This window comes from Giraffa tippelskirchi, chromosome 6, assembly GCF_054371585.1.
Source record: "Giraffa tippelskirchi isolate mGirTip1 chromosome 6, T2T-mGirTip1v1.2.pri, whole genome shotgun sequence".
Taxonomy (NCBI): domain Eukaryota; kingdom Metazoa; phylum Chordata; class Mammalia; order Artiodactyla; family Giraffidae; genus Giraffa; species Giraffa tippelskirchi.
This window is the reverse complement of record NC_137280.1, coordinates 150,155,336-150,176,443: the sequence shown is the minus strand read 5'-3', so window position 1 is coordinate 150,176,443 and position 21,108 is coordinate 150,155,336. Positions and strand designations below refer to the sequence as shown.

At 36.5% G+C, this 21,108-nt stretch overlaps 1 protein-coding gene and 1 long non-coding RNA gene across 2 annotated transcripts in view; one reads left to right on the top strand and one right to left on the bottom strand.

Annotated features, from left to right (window-relative positions):
• TENM2 (teneurin transmembrane protein 2) overlaps nt 1-21,108 on the bottom strand; it is a 1,754,865-nt gene that overhangs the window by 1,342,126 nt on the left and 391,631 nt on the right. The window lies entirely within an intron of this gene.
• Nucleotides 1,169-19,001, top strand: LOC145511353 (uncharacterized). Its single transcript, XR_014057819.1, has 3 exons — nt 1,169-1,282; nt 12,802-12,975; nt 16,744-19,001. It is a non-coding gene; the product is annotated as an uncharacterized LOC145511353 (long non-coding RNA).

Here is a 21,108-nt window from a genome sequence, read left to right as displayed (position 1 = left end):
AATGCTATGCTTTAGCATTTTCATCAAGTAAAATCAAATCAAACAATAAAATACCTATAAACAAACACAAAAAAACTATAAAAAACAAGTTCCCATCTACTTGGCAATTTTGACAGATTAAGAATGGAAAAGATGGTTGGATGGCATCACCGACTCAATGGACATGGGTTTGGGTGGATTCCAGGAGTTGGTGATGGACAGGGAGGCCTGGCGTGCTGCGGTTCACAGGGTCGCAAAGAGTCGGACACAACTGAGCGACAGGACTGAACTGAACGTACATTCTTTTCTACTGTTAAACTGACCAAAAGTTTTCTAAAAAGCATCAGGCATCTGGTTACTCTTACTTTTTTTTTTTTTTAAATCACAATAAATATACTAACCTGGCTAGCATGGCCATAGTGCACCTGGGATCCAAGTACACAATTTCAGGGCCCCTAGGTTGGCTCAAAGGATGATAAAGTTGGGAGAGAATCCAAGACTTCAAGTCATTTAGGATTAAAAAAGCTAGTCTAGGCTCAATGGCCTGTGTTTGCATCTGTGCTATTACATCCTACTACAATTTATTTAAAGATTTCAGCAATTAGGATAAAAATGAGCATTCACTGTCAGCATGCACATGCATATAGATGAAAAGGAGGAGAGATTAATTTTTTTAAAAAATTAAGCATATCAGAAACTTAACACTGAGTTTGGTATACTACCCATTAGCTTCTTGTCTGCCTTCTTAGAAGCCAAGAAAACCACATTTCAAAAGTCCAAAATGGTGGAAACAGAATAACATTCTATAATTATTATGAAATATCAATTGTATTTCTAGCAAATATCCTGCAGAATTCAGTCAAAACGTGGCATTCTCTTGACTTACAAACTAATGAATTAAATATATGTGATACCCAGGGAGTAGGTGACAGATCTTTTTTACACCACTTAGGTGTTGTCTACTCTATGCCTACCATTCCCCACTTTCAACAAATCTTTTTATGAAACTGTACAATCTACATGTGGAAACAGTAAAAGGCACTAGAGAAGAAAGCCCTTGAATCCGTATCACATTGCCGTGGAAACAGTGAGGCAACAAAGAGACTCAGAATTCAAAACCAAAACCAACTTCCTTTCTAGAACTTTTGTTTAAAATTGCTTTTGTCTTATTTTTTTCTTAATAATTAGCGTTGTGGACGTTTTCCTGATCTTTAATTTCTTTTTTTTTTAATGAATGAATGAATGAATTTACTTTTCCTGACTCAGTATTCCAATCATCTTAAGAAAACACCTGGAAAGGAAGGTCAGTTCAGAAATAAAGTCCAAGTGAGTAATATGGTTAGATATAAATTTTTTTACTTAATTTTAAAGTACATCTGACAGGCTCTGTTCCCATATTCCTTTCAGAAAAGCAGGCTACAGAGTGGAAGAAAAGCTTTTCTTTGACATTCAACAACACAAGTCTCTTCTAACCGAAGGGAACATACCGTCTGAAATGAACACACACTGTAAGCTTAGAAGACTATTAAACATCTTTTTATATATCATTTTATTTCCCTATGAAGGTACCTACTCGTAACAAGATAATAAGCCATATACTTATTCAAAGAGTAATAACAATTCCCATCTTGGTTTTAAACACTAAGATCTCTAAAACCGAAAGCCAATGAATCTAGCAAGTACAATAAGACTTTACAGAATACACCATTAACCATCTTCTTTTTAACTGTTTTTTATCCCTGCCTGAAATAAAAAAGTACCAGATTATATAATACTGCCACAAATAACTAACTTTTGTTAAGTGATGGTTTCTCTATAAACTGTAAAATGATACTTTATTGTAGGGCAATGAATAGCTAGCATAAAGCAAATATAGTACAGTTTATAGGAAACATCTTTCTTTGCAATAGATCAAAAACAGAAAGTGAACTTTTCTTTTGCCAAGACCTAATGCAATTTCATAGATTTCAAATGAGACCCCAAACTAAGAATTTTTCTCATCAGTAAAAACTAAAATATTTTCCTGAAATACATTTCAGTGACTAAGTTTTAAATCATCCTTCAATACATCAAATTCAATCTATTCTAATGGAGAAATACAGTGTTGTGAATTATCCATTATGTTGGAGAATCCAGAAGTCGTTTTAATTGGTTTTGAATGAAAGCATTATTCTGCATTTCTAATCATGTTTCTACCCCTAAGGCTAATATTAAAAATGAATTACAATTCCTGAGCAAAGGAATTGACTCGGAATCATGGCTGGGATTAACATTTTGTTACAGATAATCCACAAACTAGAGAGTCCAAAAGCCTATAACTGAGAGTTGAGTATATTTTCTAAGAAGCTAAAATGCTCATTAGACACACTCCATGTTAATAATGAACCATCTGAAAAGACTACATATGTTATGTAAAGTGTTTTACATTCTATTGTACAATGTGAGTCCCTCTTCCAATATCATCAAAGAATTCACTGAATTTTATTTTATTTCTAGAAATGAGACACTTGCAGGGTTGTCAACTGTCTTGCCCTGAATTACACATATCTTCAAAATGACCTCATAATTTTAAGACATAAAAGAAGCTTCATTTCCAACCAGGCAACAAAGGGTGGTTGCCAATCACAAATGCACACTTATAAAGAGTTTAAAGTAAACCTGACATCCTGGTCACAATAAATTAAATTATGCTACAAGACAGGAGCTTGTCACTTGTGCCATTAAGTGGTTTCAACTAAAACTTCAAATAGAAATTAGGAGATAGGAACTGACCTATTCACTGACAATTAAGCAACTCTGATTTGAGCCCCAGAAATCATTTGCATAATGAAAACACCCTTCCCCCAATTATGCAAATACCAGTTTAAAAGGAAAAGAACACTCAGGAAGAGGTTTTTATTTGTAGGGACATTTTAACGAGGTGATAGGTATCTTAATAAGTGTTCTGGGTGAAGACACCTGGATTATTAAACAGCAATTCTGCTGTATCCTATATTAATTCACAGAAAGATTTTATCACATCTGTTTAATTTATTAGAGACTTGAACTACTTAGTATCACTTGCCTGGCTTAAAGTAAACCAATGGAAACAAAAGATGAAATAAATGGTAAGTTTGGACAATTTGAGTTTTTCAGATATTTTTCTTTCAGCTTAACAATAATTCACCACAAGTACAAATCAGGAAGATCTGCATGAAATTAACTTCAAAGCAGCTTTGCAAATGAGTCCTGGAGGGTTTGATGAAAAAATGTCACCACAAAAAAATTAAATATATTAATAGCATTTTATTATTTATGTGCAGGAACTTTAAGAGGGAAAAGAAAAATCCATATCATTGCAAAATAACCTCTCAAGTGTCTAATACTTCATAAGAGGAAATTCTGACCTGGAATAATTAAAAGAGATTATTATTAACTATTACTACTATTCATTCATTATTAAGAAATTTGGGCTATAATTTACTTAACTACAGATTTTTCATAATTTATTTTTCAAAATGAGATTTTTAAATATAGTGTTCATTTTATTTTTTAAAACTACAGAGTTAACAATTTAATATCTTATGATTAGTTTCATCTAGGCAATCCAGCAGGTTTTATGGGTGTTTTCACAACTTGTTTCATTGCTTCAAGCCCCGATTTTCCCTTTTAGGAGGCTAAACTAAATGTTCTTCTAAGTGATTTACAGCTCTGAAATGGCTAGCTATTCCAGTGATAGTTTTCTGAAGAAGACAGTTTTTCCCTAGTTCTTTTTCATATGAACTATACAATCTGTCCAAAAATATCCCAAGCCATTTCACTGCTACAAGAAGGGTAAAACATTATTGTGAATAATATAATCAATCTAATCTAAGTTCAAAAATAATTTTTATATGATATGAATTAAATCAACTTAGGCAAGCAACTCTTTCTATAAGTAACTCACTGAATAAGTAAAAGCGGGAGCAGCAGAAAGCAAAATAATTATTTGGAGACTCCAGTGAGATTTGTCTATTAAAAGAGAGAGAGGGGTGACTAAAAGAGTAGTCACATTCTAGCTATCAACAAGTTCGCACTGCATGATTTACTGCATAAAGCAACCGCTACCAGGGACACAATATTATTTCTTTTGATCCAATGGACTATCCTCATGGATAATACAGAAAGAAACATTTGCAATAAAATGTGGTGGCGGGATTCTGCAGCCTGCTTTTAAAAGCCTAAAATCTGATTGATTCTAATAGTCAAGGGCTGTACAAAAATAAGGCACATTTAACCTGTTTTTGTTCTTACTTAAAAAAAAAAAAATTCCACTTTGGGTAGGCCTTCAACAGTGTTCTTTTCATGCAATAAAGTAAAATGGCAGTCATGCATGTCATCATAACTCCTCCAACCCCATACATAAGGTCAGTACTGGTCTTAAAGAAATCAAGATTCAAGATCTAAGATTACCGCCTACGCTCTGGAGAATAATGTGAAATACGTATGAATGCCTTTCCATAAGCTCGAAGAAAATGAAAGTAACTCATGATGCTGTTAGTCTTAGGAGGAGGTAATTTCCTTTTCACATCAAACGTCAGTACCTTTAACCAAGGTTTGCTTTCTTCCTTGAAAATGTACACCTATAAGCTCCAAACTTCAGAGCTTCTCATCAAATTAAAATGGTATCTTAGTTTAGAAAGGTGGAACTTCTGGATTTCAGAATCTCTGAGGTAGCATTTGCACCAGCCTACATTGCTCTCTCAAAAGCTCCACAGGATGACAAACCAATTAATTAATTAATCAGTTAATTGTTTAACTCACTAACTAATCTGTAAGCCAATGTATTGGCTAATGGACTAAATTGTCATTTTGTGTTAGGCAAATAGAAACCCAGGAAATAACAGGAGCAGCACAAAGTTTAAATAAAACACCAGAAAATATCTTACTTTTCCTCTAGAAAGTCCAATGATCAGAGAGCTTTTACTTGAGTAAATTATAGAAGGTTTTAAGCCCCCTGATTAAATTTTGAAAAAAACTTTCTATGACTAGAACTAAAAGTTCCAATAAGCTTATCTATACACAAAATCATTTATTTATACACAATCATTTAAAATAAATTTAACCATTTATTCATTCCCCAAACTAGCTCTACACAAGATATTCATACCTCTGTGTATAAACGGGGCTTTCCAGGTGGCTCTAGTGATAAAGAACATGTTTGCCAATGCAGAAGACATAAGAAAGATGAGTTTGATCCCTGAGTCATGAAGATCCCCTGCAAGAGGGCATGGCAACCCACTCTAGTATTCTTGCCTAGAGAATCCCATGGACAGAGGATGCTGGCAGGCTACAGAGTCCCTGGGATTGCAAAGAGTTGGACATGACTGAAGAAACTTAGCACTCATCCACGCAAGTCATAAAATCCTGTTTAAAATTTTTCAATCTACCTTCTCCATTTTATTAAATAAATTACTCCTAATTAAGCAACCAGACCAGAACAAATATATGATATACTCAAAAAGCAAGTCTATATCATGGCCCAAACATCTACTATTTTTAGCTCACAGAATTTTTTATCCACTATATTTTTGGTAGGCTTTTCATTAAGCAAAAAATATACAAATGGGTATAGTAGTTAGAGGTTACTTTTGAATTATAAATTTCTGGTTACAGATTTCTTTCAAATGTGTTCCCAATTATAAACTGAATACTATGATTTATAAAATTAAACTTCCATATGAACAATCCAATTCCACAAAGCAAATTAAAGTAAAACTCATGATTATTAATGGCAATACAGGGAAAGTTTTAACAATTCAAATAAATTTTTAGTATCTATCATTTGATATTTGATAGCATTTCTTTCTTTTCTTTTTGATCTTCCTAATTTCTATTTGGAGAAGGCAATGGCAACCCACTTCAGTACTCTTGCCTGGAAAATCCCATGGACGGAGGAGCCTGGTGGGCTGCAGTCCATGGGGTCGCTAAGAGTCGGACACGACTGAACGACTTCACTTTCACTTTTCACTTTCGTGCATTGGAGAAGGAAACGGCAACCCACTTCAGTGTTCTTGCCTGGAGAATCCCAGGGACGGCGGAGTCCGGTGGGCTGCCGTCTACGGGGTCGCACAGAGTCGGACACGACTGAAGCGACTTACAGCAGCAATTTCTATTTGGTTTTCACCCGATTTTTGGCTGGATGAGGTATCTTGGTTTCCATTTTCTGAACTCCCATTAACTGCTTAGGGCTAACATGATGGGTCAGCTGGTAAAGAACCTGCCTGCAATGCAGGAGACCTGGGTTTGACCCCCGGGTTGGGAAGATCCCTGGGAGAACGGAATGGCAACCACTCCAGTATTCTGGCCTGGAGAATCCCATAGACTGGTCCATTGGGTTGCAAAGAACTGAACACGACTGAGTGACTTTCACTTTCATTAACTGCTTAAATCAATGTAGCCCTACCTTCCAGTGACTGTGATCCTGCTAAGAAATTCAACAGTGACTTCTTAACAGCCAAATCTGATGGATAATTTCCAATCCTAAACTAATGAACACATCTGCAGTATCTGACACTGATTACAGAATCCTGCTTCCTGAAACTCTTTTTTGCCTTCGGTTTATAACATTCCTCTCCCATGGTCCTCCACTCTTGCACATTTCAAACTTACCCCACAGCCCCTCTTCCTCAGGTTAAGCTGGAAACACTGGTGTTTCCCAACACCCTATATCCAGCTTTCTTTTCTCTTCTTCTTACAAGTTCTCTGGGCAATTCTGCTCACATTGACACTGCTGAAGGCTCTTGTTCATTATCTATCCCCTACGTTTCAGACTCATATATCTAAGTCTACAGAACATCTCTATTAAAGGCATCTCATAACCAGGTGGTCAAAACTAAACTTCTGATCTTTTCCTCCAACACTTGTTCTGTCCTGACTGAAGTTGCTCATCATTTACCATAAGCTCACCACCAGTCTATAGAGTCTTCCTTCTCCCTTCCTTCCCACCTCCAATTGATTCCTCTTCCAAAATATGCTCTGAATCCCGCTCCTTCTCTCCATTCTAGCTTTCATCAGTTGAGTCAATGTGCTCAGTATCTCTCATCAGAATCACCGTGATTGTCTTTCACCTCAAATTCAGTGACTCCATCCAAGACTCAATCAGTCTATTCTTGACCCTGTCACCAGTCAACCTCTCTTTAGTGGATCCTCATTCCTTTTAGGGGTGGTTTATATGTTTACCACCCTACAAAGGTATTCTTTTTCCATAAATGATGCCACCATTGATGACTCTAATATTCAAACCAGAACCTCAGAGGTCACCCTTGCTTCTTCTTTTATAGTCACTTTTTGCATCTAAAGAGTTGTCAACTCCATTTCAAAAACACATCCCATATCTACTGTATAATATCTTACTACCACGACAACTTTCATCTGAGTTCATCTGTGCCTGTGAGTTCCTGGACAAAATGAGAATTGTGCTAATTATATCCCTCTAGTGCCTTTGAAACATATTTCTCTTTCCCTCTCTTTCCTACAAATCAATTATCAGAGCTAGAAGTTTGATAGCTACTTTCTTTAAGTCAGATTCATTGAGGTACCATTTAGATATAGCAACATTCAAGGGAGGATGACTTTTTAATATTACTATGATCATAGCACTCCTCTGCTTAAAATATTCCAATAAATTCTTACTGCATTGTGAATAAAATCTAAAAGTTCTTCACCGAGTTCTACAGAATCCTCCACAATCTGGTCATTGACCAAATCTCATCATGGCCAACTCTCCCTCGTTGACCTCCCTGTAACCACATCTGGTCTTCTCTTCATCCCACCAACACTCCACTTTCATTCCCACCTCGGGGCCTCTACACTTGCTGTTCCTTTTGCCTGAGAAAATTCCATACCTTCACATAGAGCCCTTCTTGCTTGTTACTGAGGTCTCAGCTCAAACAGCAAGGCTTCAGAAAAGCCTTGTCTGTCTACCCTATCTAAATGAACTGGTGCAAGCTTGCACACAGATGTACACTTATGTACATAAATATCACTCCCTCTTCCAAGTCCTTATCATTTTGTGAAATTGTCTTTTATTTCTTCACTTATTTTTTGTCTCTTTCATCCCATTAAACCATAAACTACATGTCTATTTACTACACCTGTACTTAGCAGAATCTCAATAAATGTTTTCTGAATAAATCAGTGACTCATGAATAATCTGACTCCTATCATTTCCAGCACTCTCCTTCACTGATGCTCTGCTTCAGATGAAGATGTCTGTTTTCCCTAAATCCATCACACTTCCTCTGGCCTCTGCATCTTTGCATGTGATATTTGGTCTGCCTTCTTTCTGCCTCCATTTTCTGTCTTGTTCATTTAGGCTTATACTTTATGTTTCAATTCAACATGAAAAGCCATTCATTCATGCCACATCTACAGTATACTGTACATATAAAGCATGCTGTCTGCACCTCAGGGAGAGCCCTAAAGAAGAATGGTCAGGAGTAAGATTCTGTAGTCACAAGGCCTGGTCTCCAATCTATGCCCCACTACTGTGGCATTCAGGTAAATTCCATAAAACCTCTGCCTCAGTTTTCTCTTCTTCCAAAGAATGGGGCTCTTTTGGGAGGATTACATGATATGGTACATGTAAAACACTCAGGGTATTTAATCAATAAATATCATCCACTTTCATTAAGCATTATGTACTTTACCTAGCATCTCATAGTGAAATGATTTGGGTTTTGTCTGCTTCTCACTACTGGTAGCTCTCTGATGACATGGTAAAGCAGATTTTTTATTTCTTTCATTTTTACGATCCCAGGCTTGGGCAGCATCCCAGACATATTATAGCTCTCTGTATATATCTTGTGAATGACTATAAGTGAATCTGGTTTCCCTGGCCCAGTGATACTCTTGGTGGCTGAGAGAGGTATCCAAAGGTGTATGAATAAAACCAGTTAATGTAAACCACCAATAATTTCACTGATAAAAAAGCAAATCTGTCAGGAATAATTGCTGTGTATATATGGAGACTGGGAGGAGGTAGCTAATCCAACCGGCCTGAAAGGATCAGAGAAAAGGAAGAATGGAAAGTTCTAATTCTAACTTAAAGTTCCATTCTTTGAACACATCTTTCTTGCCTCAGAAGGAAACATTCAGTATATTCTGCTGCAAGACCAAGAGCTAACATTACGTATAGAATTTTTGTTTGATTACCATATTCAGTTATTCATAAACTCAAAAATCCCAAGTCAGGCCAGACCCAATAATATATATGAACTCAGAAGCCCCCCCCCACCCCCCCAAAAAAGGCACCAGTTCTGCTGCATTGCCTTTGAACCACTGCAAACCACACAACATAAGGGCCAGTATATGTAAAAGGACAAATAGGAAATGTTTTAGCATCATGGGTGATACAAGTCAACACTGCTGTTGCAAAAGCAGCCATCAAAAACATGCAATGAAATGGGCATGGCTGAGTTCCAATAAAACTTTATTTATGGACAAAGACATTTTAATTTTACATAATGTTTAAGTGTCATGAAATATTACCCTTCTTTTGATTTTTTCCCCTGACCATTAGAAAATAGAAAAATATTCTTGGTTTATGGGCATAATGAAACAAAAATTCACATTTCAGGGCAAGACAAGAAAAATTTCAATCTAAAACATTTTTCCTGTCCTCCCTTTGGCCTCCCCTGGCCCCTCTAATGTACTTTGTGCATCTGTATTATGTGCTAACCAGGCATCTCCAATGGCATAAATATCTGCCCAACTTTAAAGATCAATTTTTCTCCTTCTGGAATTAGCCAGATAACTACTTACAAGTGATTATTACTTTCTTGATTCTAGAAAGTATCATGATGACATACCACTTGCCTCATACATACAGCATATCTTCAGTGAACTTTATGTACAATGCCAATATATCTTTCCTTAAAGACAGCGATTGGTGCAGAACAGACTGGTCAGATGAACTGGGGAGATACTGGGCTATACCTAATAAAAGTTCTTTACTTAAATACTTACTTACGATCTTTTTTAATAGTACTAGCTATTTAACTTGCATTCTGCCTATTTTACAAGATCATTGCTTCTCACATTACCAACTAAGCCTCAGACACAGCTCTATGAGATCAATTATTGTGACAGTGTAACTCTAGATATGGAAAGAAGCAAAAAGAGGAAACCATTTTCCTAGACCGAAACAGACCAGTAAGACAGGCAGTCTGGAGACTTTGGGTTACTGTTAACAAGGCCTAGTACAAGAATAGAACACTGAGTGGCTTGTCAGTGAAATCCTTGACCAATCTGGGAATGAGCATTCTTGGTGCCCTGGAATAAATTAGTCATGAAATGCCTCCCAAACCTTGGTCAAAATTGAGACCAAAACGGCAAGGATTATAAAATAAAGAACATTGTTCACTATCCAGTTCTACGAGAATCAAGTCATTAGCCATTGCTAATAGTTGTTGACCTACAGTACACTCTGAAAGGAATTAAGGGTGAAGATCAGGATAAAGTACTCTATGTTCTGGGTCTGGGAAAACTGGCAAACAGGCCTTAAGATAGATAGTCTCCAGAGAAATTTTTTTATGGACCTAAATGCTCGCATCTTCCCATACTTAAAAAAGCACTAAAACCATTAACTAAGATATCTCTTCCTTGTGGCTAACAGCAACCTTCTACTGAGATGTGTACTTAATTGCAAGTACACCCTTTGCCAAAATCACATATATACTGACCTTGTGAAAAAGTTCTCAGAGTTCTCTCAGAGATTGTCCCCCAGCTTATAATCCTCAGTTTGCCTTGAATAAAAATTTTCCATTTCTTTCTTAGATTGACTATTGATTAGTTTTTCTCATTGACAGGCATATAAAACAGGTATTAGGCTAAATTTGGCCCACAGGTTATAGTTTGCTGACCCCTACATTAAACTAATTTTCCCAACTTTAAATAAGACACTAAATAGTTGGCTTCCTTTTGTACATGGGAAGTGATAATGATGTATTTTTCATACCAAAAAGATTACTGCTTTTATCATTTATATATAGCCACTCCTATAGCATCTTTTAAATAATGCAACAGATAAAAAGTAAAAATAATTATTTAAAATATGTTCAGTCATACTAAACATTTGATGGACACCTAATTCAGGACTCGAATAATTCTAATTTTGCCACATTTATCGTTCAGTACCAGCATCTGTCCTTCAGTCTTATTTATGACAATTTTCCTATTTATAAAAGAATAGAACATGAATAATGTAATTCCAATACATTTATATTCACAAAACCAACAGCACTCATTCAGCTACTCATGGTTCTAAAAAAACTAAAATCACATGGTAGATTCTTTCCATGCTCCCAAAGGAAACGAAATCCATGATGCTTTCACTCAACAAATATTTATTAAGCATATAAGATGTCCAAGGCAATGCAAAAGGCAGCAACTTAGGCATGTGGACAAGATCTGTCATCTTTTATGTGCATTCAAAAATAAGAATCTGAAACAGTTAAATGAAAGCTGCCATTATTATTTTGATAAACCTCAGAAGGAATGCAACCACCTTTACTCAAGGTTCAAGGTGATCCAGGGTTTTCAAGACCCAAAGTTCTCCAGAGAGTGCTACAGATTGACAGGCTCATCTGCTAGTGTTTGATTTGACATGAGATGCACGGGGAGACACGTAAACCTCAAGTGAAGAGCCTCATCTCAGACAGTTCCATATTGGCCAGACAAGCACAGTGGCTCAAGAAGGCAGGCTACATCTTCCTCAGCTCAGTTGTGGATTACTCTTTCTAAATTGTCTCCATACCTGTGATTTTTCAGTACCTAGAGTACCCTCCAAATAACTGATTGTGGGGAAAACATAAAAGCCTGCTTTTCCCCTAAACACAAACCTTTTGGCTAACTGCCATTCCAACTCATGAAGGACATGCAGATCAGAAAATGGTAATTTCTGAGACTCCATTGGAAAAATGATAGATGAGATTTTTGGCATAGGGGCTGCCATCAGACATTCAAACACATAACTTCTTCCAGTTTTGGAGACCTACAGGATAGATCTATGACATAAACTTGGCTTCAAGGGACCCTGAAGTCCTCAGCCCCAAACAAATGAGAATCTGAGAAACTATACCAACTCTTCTTTTGTTTATTTTCAAAAGAAATGAGGAATCTTTAAAAAGAGAGAGAGAGAGGAAGCTAAGATTATTACCTATCATAGTACCCTCTTTCGAGAAACTTGAAGGAAACTTACAATCTGACTATAGGCAAAAGTTGCAAAAAAATGACTTTCACCATCTTTCAGACAGCACATATTCTGCTTTTATGTAATCAACTGCATGTGCTACAGGGTCAGGAGATCTGGAAGTGCACGATAAATGTGGATGAAAGCTGATATTTCAGGATGCAAACACACGTGCATATAAAACACATACGGAGAGAAAGAAAAAGAAGCACAGTGAAGAAAAGATTATCTTTCAAATACACACCTATTTTCATAAACACCCACAGATACAGAAAGAGGGAACAGAGAACAAACCTATCATCTCTCAGAGAAAATGATTCAAGTCCTTTCAATCCTTCAGAAGCATGCTTTGAGTCTAGATTATTCGATGATTCCTACATTACTATTTTCTCCAGATATGCATCTGAGATCATGTCAGTCATGTCATCTGCAGCTTAAATCAGGCTTCTTTATCACCTGGAGTAACTTTCAAACCCTGCAACTGGCTTTGCCAGTCTTCTGGTATCATGGAAAGTTCACCAGGTTGACATTTAATTACATGACTGAATTCCTAATAAGGATTAATAAAATGATTAATTTACTCTTCTCTTCTCCTCTCTCTCTCTCCCCAGTTTCTCCCGTGAGTCATGGTTGGCCATCGACAAGAACAAAATATCTAACTGAGGAAAACTGTCTTCCACGCGCAGCATCTGTCTCTCTGGCAAGCTCTGTAGACAGTTGTGTTCTGTCTCTGGAACCGCTTGAGAATCGCAGTCTGTGCTATTAGTGGGCTCTCACCCTCCTAGGTGCTGCTTCCCACTGATCCCACTCAATTTGAAAGATGGATTTGTATATATTTATCCTTCTGAGAATCTGCTATTGTGCAAATATCTCAAATTGAGACCCCCGTGGGAGGGCGCGCAGGACACAGGAGCACTTGCTTTTCTTTTTCTGCAAAATATCCATAAAATAGCTCAGCAGTTCCCAGGGGTCTGCTTCTGGGTATTATATAAGCAGCTTCTCCTTCAGAGAGGGAAAGAGAGACTTCAAGACACAGAAATAAAAATGCCCACAGTTTTCTAAGGGAATTTCAAAATAGCAAGTTGCTTAAATATCAAGGAAAGCACCTGGTTTCTCTCCAAGCCTAAAGATAGCCTGTGATCCTTCCAGAAAAGTAGGCGAGGGGAGCAGGGTAGGGGAAGAGGGGTACTGGGGGAGGAGGAAGGTCATGACCAGCACCGGAGAGGCGGGAACACAGAGAATCACCTGGCAATGCATAACTGAGTAAGCTCTGTCATTTTGGCAATTCTAGAAAAAGAACTTAGTTGAAGAAGTTTTGTTTTTGCAAAAGTAGTTAAGGTGGAGGCATGTTTTGTAGGCATGATATTCCAACAACAGCACATCTGTCTTGCTCTAATTCAGACCCCAAAATACTTCTGTCAGGCTCTCCTTTGCCTTCTTAAAAATTTCTTCTCAAATCCACTTTATCCACTTTTTTTTTTTCAAATAATTACTCAATCCTTAGACCCCCTAGAGGCTTCTGATTCTTAAAAGAATTAGAAAAGATCTCCAGTTATTATTAGATTCCATTTTAGATTGAGAAGAAAGCAGAAAATGGGCAAGATAGGCCCTCCTTTATGTTGCCTGAGTTACTTTTGAAATTTGCTTCTTTCAAAGGCTGGAATAGCACAGAGCACCTTCAAACTATGAAAAAGAAGTCACCCGGACCAATTATTTGGAACTCTAGCATTGAAAGTAGAAATAATTTAACCACCCCTCCGAAGACCTAAAGGCATTTAAGAGAATCCAAGAAGCTCCATACGTTTCATATTTTCTAAGAATAACTATGGAGCAAAAGATTAAGCCTTCAAATATCTCACTTACATAAGTCTGACAACAACAAAAAATACACAGTGGAAAGGATTAATCTCAAACAAAACTAGGAAAAGAGGCTTTTGCAGAAAAGTATTCCTCTGGCTAGATCTCTTTTGTTTACAATAAGAAGCAGAATTTGGACCCATTATATATTCCTTCTTATGGGTCCCCTTGTGAATTGAGGTTGTTAAAGTAACATTGTAATTATCTTTTATCTATGGCATGATTTATTTATAATATGAAATCCCCTTTCACATTTTTAGTGTCTTAGTAAGTGAATGCTCTCCTTAGCAGTTTGGAAAAATGTAACACTGAGATATGAAACACATATTTATTTCCTCTAAAAACTACGAATGTGACTCCAATAAAAACATAGTGACATATTTTGTTTGAAACATTTAAAATTTTTGTTCAGTTTCAAAGGTCATATTTAAAACTGCACCAACTATGAATATGAATAAGTTGTAGGCCATGCCTAAAGTGGGGTGTCTTTTCAAGTAAAAGACAAGACTTACTAATAGTCCCATTTGTTTTCCATTAAAAATCTACTCATTGTATTCACAGCAATCCACATGCCAGTATGGGAGCCTGCTTGGACAAAGCCTTTGCTTTGTGTGTATCAGATGCGAAATTTACTTAAATTCAAGATAATTGCAAGTGCATCTGCTATGCTTTGTCACTGGTCTATATGCACATTTCCACAGTGTATACAAAGAGCAATTATCCAACAACTAAAGAAAAAGAAACAGTCATTTCTGCAAATTGCAGCCAGCTCCTTTATCAAGGAATAAGTTTGTGCGGAAAAGAATGCTACCCCAAAACACTTTTTTTAAATAAAATGTATTCACTCACACCACATACATTAACTACACAGAACAAAAAAGGGAGCTTTTTCAACTGTTAAATTACTAGGTCTGAAACAAGGATAACTGCAATTTCAAATAAAATCATCTCACAAAACATAAAGTTCCCCTCTAGAGGAAAAAAAAACAAAAAACACAACCGATTTAAACCAATTTGATGCACTGCTTTATGTTCTTATTCTGGATTCACGACAAAATATTTCAATAATAGTCACCCTGTTTGTCATTGGGTTATATTTTCCTAATTTGAGATGTAAGTGCACAGGCATAAGAACATGAAGAAAATTCAAAATGGGATTATTTAAAATTGGACAATAAAAAATCTTAAAAGTTTTTGCTCTATTCATTAAATAGTAAATTCTAAGTAGACCTTAGTTTCATCAATTGTACTATTTGGTCAATGGTTCTCTTTTTTTCTCTCTTGCATTCTTTCCTTTTTATTTTCTTTTGCCTTTTTTTTTTAAATTTTCATGAACAACACCATTTCAACTGTCACACTCAACATGGCCACCATTCCTTCAAAGCCCAATCCAATTTTCAGACTTTTACACCTCATGCCAATGAAACAACATCAACGGCACTCCTCTTCAAGGGCTTAATAGACTAAACTTGTTCTTTTAACAAATTCTCAAGGCCATCCAAAATGCTCAGAATAGAGAGAAAATTAATACAAAGAGTAAAGAAATTTTTGTGACGATTGAAATCTACCACCTCAGTGAAATCTATTATTTTAGAGGCCACTTATTTCCTGCTTCACCTTCATTTAAATATCTTCATTACTATTTCGTAAAATGTATTATGCTAGCAGTCAATGCTATTAGTAAACAAAACAAAACAAAAAACTTTCCCTATTCCCCAAGCTGGAGAATCATTACCATTAATATTTCATATAGCTGCATTAAATGAGACAATATTCAATATTTAACTATCTAATCCTTCAGTAATTTATATTAGAAAATAACAACCATGTGAGAATTCAGCCAGTCGGATTACTTTATGGGATGAACCTTTGTCGTTATTAATAACACTTCAGTATCTTATGGTTTGTCAGCACAGAATTGTAACATTCAAGGACTGAAAGAGATTTTGTTTCTAATTAATTCTCAAAATCCTTGGGAGCCAGTGATGGAAGGATAAATACATTAACTTGGAATTGAAGAATAAAAGACTGAGCGTCTGATGCAAAAGTTTTACTAGAAACATGGATTACTTGTGTGGGTCCTACATCTCACTCTGTTTGCTAATAATGTAGTGAGGAAGATGTGTTTGGACCTCAGACAGTCTAAGTCATGGAAAAAAAGAGATGCGATTTTGTTTCTTTCAAGTACCACAATTACTCTTATTAGCAATTTATAAATAGAGAGCTGGTCTGATCTTTTATTCCAAATTCCTACTAATTTCCTTGCAGGCAATTTTTCAGCCATCCAGATGTCTTCTTTACAGTAATTTAAACAAATCTTCACCTTTTTTCATACCATTTATCAACCTTGTATATTTACACACAGGCAAACTTCAGCCCAATCTAAGTAGATTATCTTTAATTTTAACATGAGCAGAATTCAAATGCATCATGTTTCAATACGGCTCTTGGTGATAACAAAAAGAATTCTTCATGATGAACATATTTGAGACTGGCGCGTGCTAAAATCAAAAGCATTGTACTTAATACATTTACAACAGGAACGTCCTCCAATCCATTTTAAGCAAGAGAGAAGTTCTCACCGCTATTTGACTTTCAAGTTCATCCCCTGAGGTCCTGCAGGTCCCTTATTGTAAATATTTGCTGGGGAATTTTTACTTATGTTTTATTGATTGCCTCTCTCCTTTTATTTTCAGGGAATTCCACCACTTATATCTTGCTCTAAGTCTTTTTGCCTCATGATAGAATATGAAAGGGCCAGACCACTGATTTATCAGACTTTCTAGTTATAGGGATGTGACACTTGATCAAAATGCAGCCAACTGGATGAATGAACCAGATTAGAACTTTGAGTCAAGAGCCAGGGATCCCCACTACTGAAAGGACAGTAGTTCCTTCCAGGCCTGGTACAAACAGTCACCTACCCAGGGCTGCAGTGCTAGCTGATCCTAACGGCAACGGCAGAGCCCCGTGTCGGGGACGTGGAGGGCTGCAGCTGGGCACCCAGGGTTCAGTGGCAGGAGCGCAAGTGTCTGTTTCCGCATAGTTCCTGGGGACTCCATGCTCCTTGATATCTTTCAACACATTCTCTTTCTGTTTATGTTTGCCAGAATTAGTCTCTAACTTACAGGGAAGAACAAGCCCAACCCTACAATTGAAAATATTAAATCAAATTACGCTTTTATTCTCTGCCGGTGAATTTTATAAACTGTTGGGAAATGAATAAAGAGAGCCTGCAATATTGCAAGTTGTAAAGAACATATTCTTATCACAAAGACTACCGACGTTTCTGTTCAGAAGACTCCTGCAACAAATTAGAAATGATCTCAGAAATTCATGGATCCAACAGGAAAAGAGCCAAGAGTCAAAGTTTAAATGAAGATCCCTTCCAATTTTTCTCAGCCATTGCTTCTCTGATTCAGATCCACCAGGAACAGAAGATGGAAAAGAAATTTGATGGTTTGGCTATGATTTGCTGGAAATGAGATATGCACATCTTGAAAATCACAGCCCCCCCCCGCCCCTCGTGTCCCGCCCTGGCCGCCAAAAAAAAGGACCATTAAATCAGAGCCTGACCGGTGCTATCAAAAGTCAAAGCTGACTGCTGGAAGTCCAGCAAACCATTACCTGGGGCTGTGGAAAGGGTCAGTGTTCTGTGCACTTCTTTCTCATCCACTTTCAGAGCTATTCACTGTGTACTTTTCAAGAATATTACCATTCCGACAAATGGACTGATAAGAGATAAATTTAAGAATGTAAATACGTTTTGAAAAGTAAATCCCTAAACCTACATATTCACCATACGCTTTCAAGTGCAACTGGGAAAGTATTCCTTTAGAACAGTTTTCAACCATGGGAACACTTGGAAATTTTCTTACTGTCCCAATTCCTATCAATTTTCAAAACTCTCCAAAAAAAAGTAAATCATAAATTGATTCATTGGTCATAAAAAATGTAAATTGACAGCTCTGAGCCATGGAACCATTCATCCACTCACTGATTGAATTGACACAGGTAATAGGCATGTCCTAAAAATGACCTGCATGAGTATCTGCCCTTACTTTGAAACATAGATGTTAACCTGGCAAGAATCCCTAGTTTAATACTAGCCCTCTGCCTTTATTCTTAAACATGTCTGCTGTATCTGAATTTAAAAGAAAGCAAGCAAGCTGAGAAGTTATATCTCTGATCTGGCTCAAAGCTATGCTTTTCTCAGAGTAACTGCACTTGGAGATCTAGGACAATGCTATTAAAAACAAAACAAAACAAAACTACTTCTAACTTCTGTAATTAAAACATTATATCATACATGTGCATATGCACACACACACACACACTTTTGCCTAAAGACTGTAAGCTTCTAGACCAGCAACCAATCACACACACACATACACACCCAAATAGTATATGATTCTGTGTATACCCCATGGGGGCTTAATAAACAGTTATGAATTGACTGACAAGAGAAAAAAAAACAAGAAAATGACAACCTTCAGGGTAGCCGTAACACAATTTTAACCTGAAAATTGCCCATAAATAGACTTCACAGTCCATAGGAACATACACAAATCATATAAAAAGAACCTGTGCCCCTTATATATCTAGAGAGTCCTTAGTGAAAAATCATTGTTGTAGGAAGGAGAGTTCATGCTCTTTACCTATTTACTGTTTGGCTTCTTCACTGAATTCAGCTGAGAGCAACTTTTTTCCTTTCTGTAACCTTTTCCACAGAATAACTTTTAAAATACAGATTAGAGTAAATGTAAAATTTACCTTATCACTAATATTTTCTTGCGAGGTCAACAGGTATAAAATCACCTTTCCCTCTCAATTCTCAAGACTCCTGTTGTCATTTGAATTTCTCTGTAGCCAAATGTAACAAAAGCATCATCTACAAAGCTTACATAGTTTCTTCAACAGCAGCATCTCCAAATAAACAGCAATTAGCAATAAATCATAATCTGCTCATTGTCTACTCTAGAGAATGAATTGATAGTGTGCCAAAATTCTTAAAATCACACTTCAGTGCTTCCTTCAAGACAGTCTTCAAACACCTTAAGTTCAAAAGCGGTTTGCTTTTCTCCCTGAAGTTCATATGTGTGTTCTATCTTATGGATGTGGATAGAACAGATAATTTAGTGGTGTCTGGAAAGGATCATATACATAGGATGATGCATCTGTTTCAATTCAGCCTTGTCACATTTACTTGAAATGGTTGTTATTTCAGTTGCGATCTATTTTGAAGAACAACTTCCACACTGATAAATTTCCAAAATGTTTCATGAGAACAAGTGGGGAAAAAATAAGAAATAAGCCATGTTTAAAATTGATCCCATTAATCTGGGATGGGGGGTGGGGTAGGTAAAAAAGAGAAGAAAACATTTTTGATTGAGGTAAGGAATTTTTTAACAAAAACACATGACACAAAAAATAAACATCTGTGTATGTCTTTACCATCAAAGGTCAAAAACAAGATCTATTTTAATTCACTGCTTTCATAGAACTATCTTAGCCACAGCTCACTGCAGTTACATGTACTGGTCAATTGCTTTGCCAACATGATCGTGCAGGTCCCCTTATGCTACCCACCTATTGTAACCCATCCCATCCCAGTGCCCCATCCCCACCCCGGCTCATCCCACAGTTCAACTTACAACCAGGAGCGTTTGGTCATCTGCTTCATAGGATAAATTGAGTTCATTTTCCAACATACATCTTTGAATACCTAAGGCATTATTTATTTCAAAGTGTACAGAACTCCTTACATTTCTTCCTAACATTACCTCTAGTGGTTAAGAAAAAGTCTGATAACTACTCCCAATTTTTTTCTAGATTTTCCTCTGTCAAGCCAAACTCATTTTTTGGAGTGATGTTTGTTTCTCAGTTTTCAGGTCTCCCACATAGATAGCAGTGAGAAAGGGTATGATTGTGGGTTTTTTGGTTTGTTTCTTATTTTTTTTTCTTGTTTTCTTGGCACCTCCACTGGACCGTAAGAAGTAATGATTGATCATTTTTCCACAGTCATCCATGGCCCTCTCCATGGACACATGTAAATGTGCCAATGGATAATTAAGCAACAGACCCATCCAATAAATATAATAAATAAATTTGATTTTTTTCCCCTTAGTAATTGGTTTCATCTGACCGAGTCTGATTATGTGCGAGGATATGTAAACAGGATTAGAGAGGAGAAAAATTAGATGCTAGTTCACACAAATTGCAGAGCCCTAACCACTGTGAAATATTTCTGCAATAATTATATTATTATTCTTAAGGTTAGAAAAGCACTTTGCACCTTCTCCAGAACTTTAAGTGAGGCTAAAAATAAAATGGGTGGCATGATTATTAGCATAAGGAGATGGTAGCCAACTATAGAATACATTTTCCTTTGGTTTTCCCACAATGTCTCACTGCCTTTCCCTCATGCCTCCATTAAATCCATGCAGGTAGCACCAAACTTTGACTAAGGTCTCCAAGCCTAGGGGTCATATCACATCAGACTACATGAATAGACATGAGTTGAACATATATAGAAGGCAGAGAATGAGAAAATATTTGTATACAATTACAGTCTGAGCAAATTCTAAAATGAAATAAAATTAAATCACTTTTCTAATATAATCTCAAGTGACACAAAGAGCAAAGCTTTATCTTGTATTTAAAAAAGAAGCATCCACTTCTATTCCCATTTACTTCCTTAGACATCACTTTGGCAACAAATTACTCTTAACCATAAGATCTAGCTCTTTGCAGAACACGGTACCTGGCCTGTCTTGGGAATTTAAAAATGGCTTTTTAAAGGGATAAAAAAAAAACCAAACTGAAAGATTGAATATACTTTCATGCAGCTTTAATTTGCCTATATTCTTTCTAGGTAATAGGCAATATCTACTGAAATGTGTTGCACCCAACCATGTACTCTTACATTTGAAATGGTTTAGAAAAAATATCACAGTTAAGATCACAAAGTCTTGCAATAAGTTCTCTAATAATAACTATGATTTTAGCTATGTAGATATTTACTGTTTGAATTAACCATAAACGTGGACATAGCTATCTTC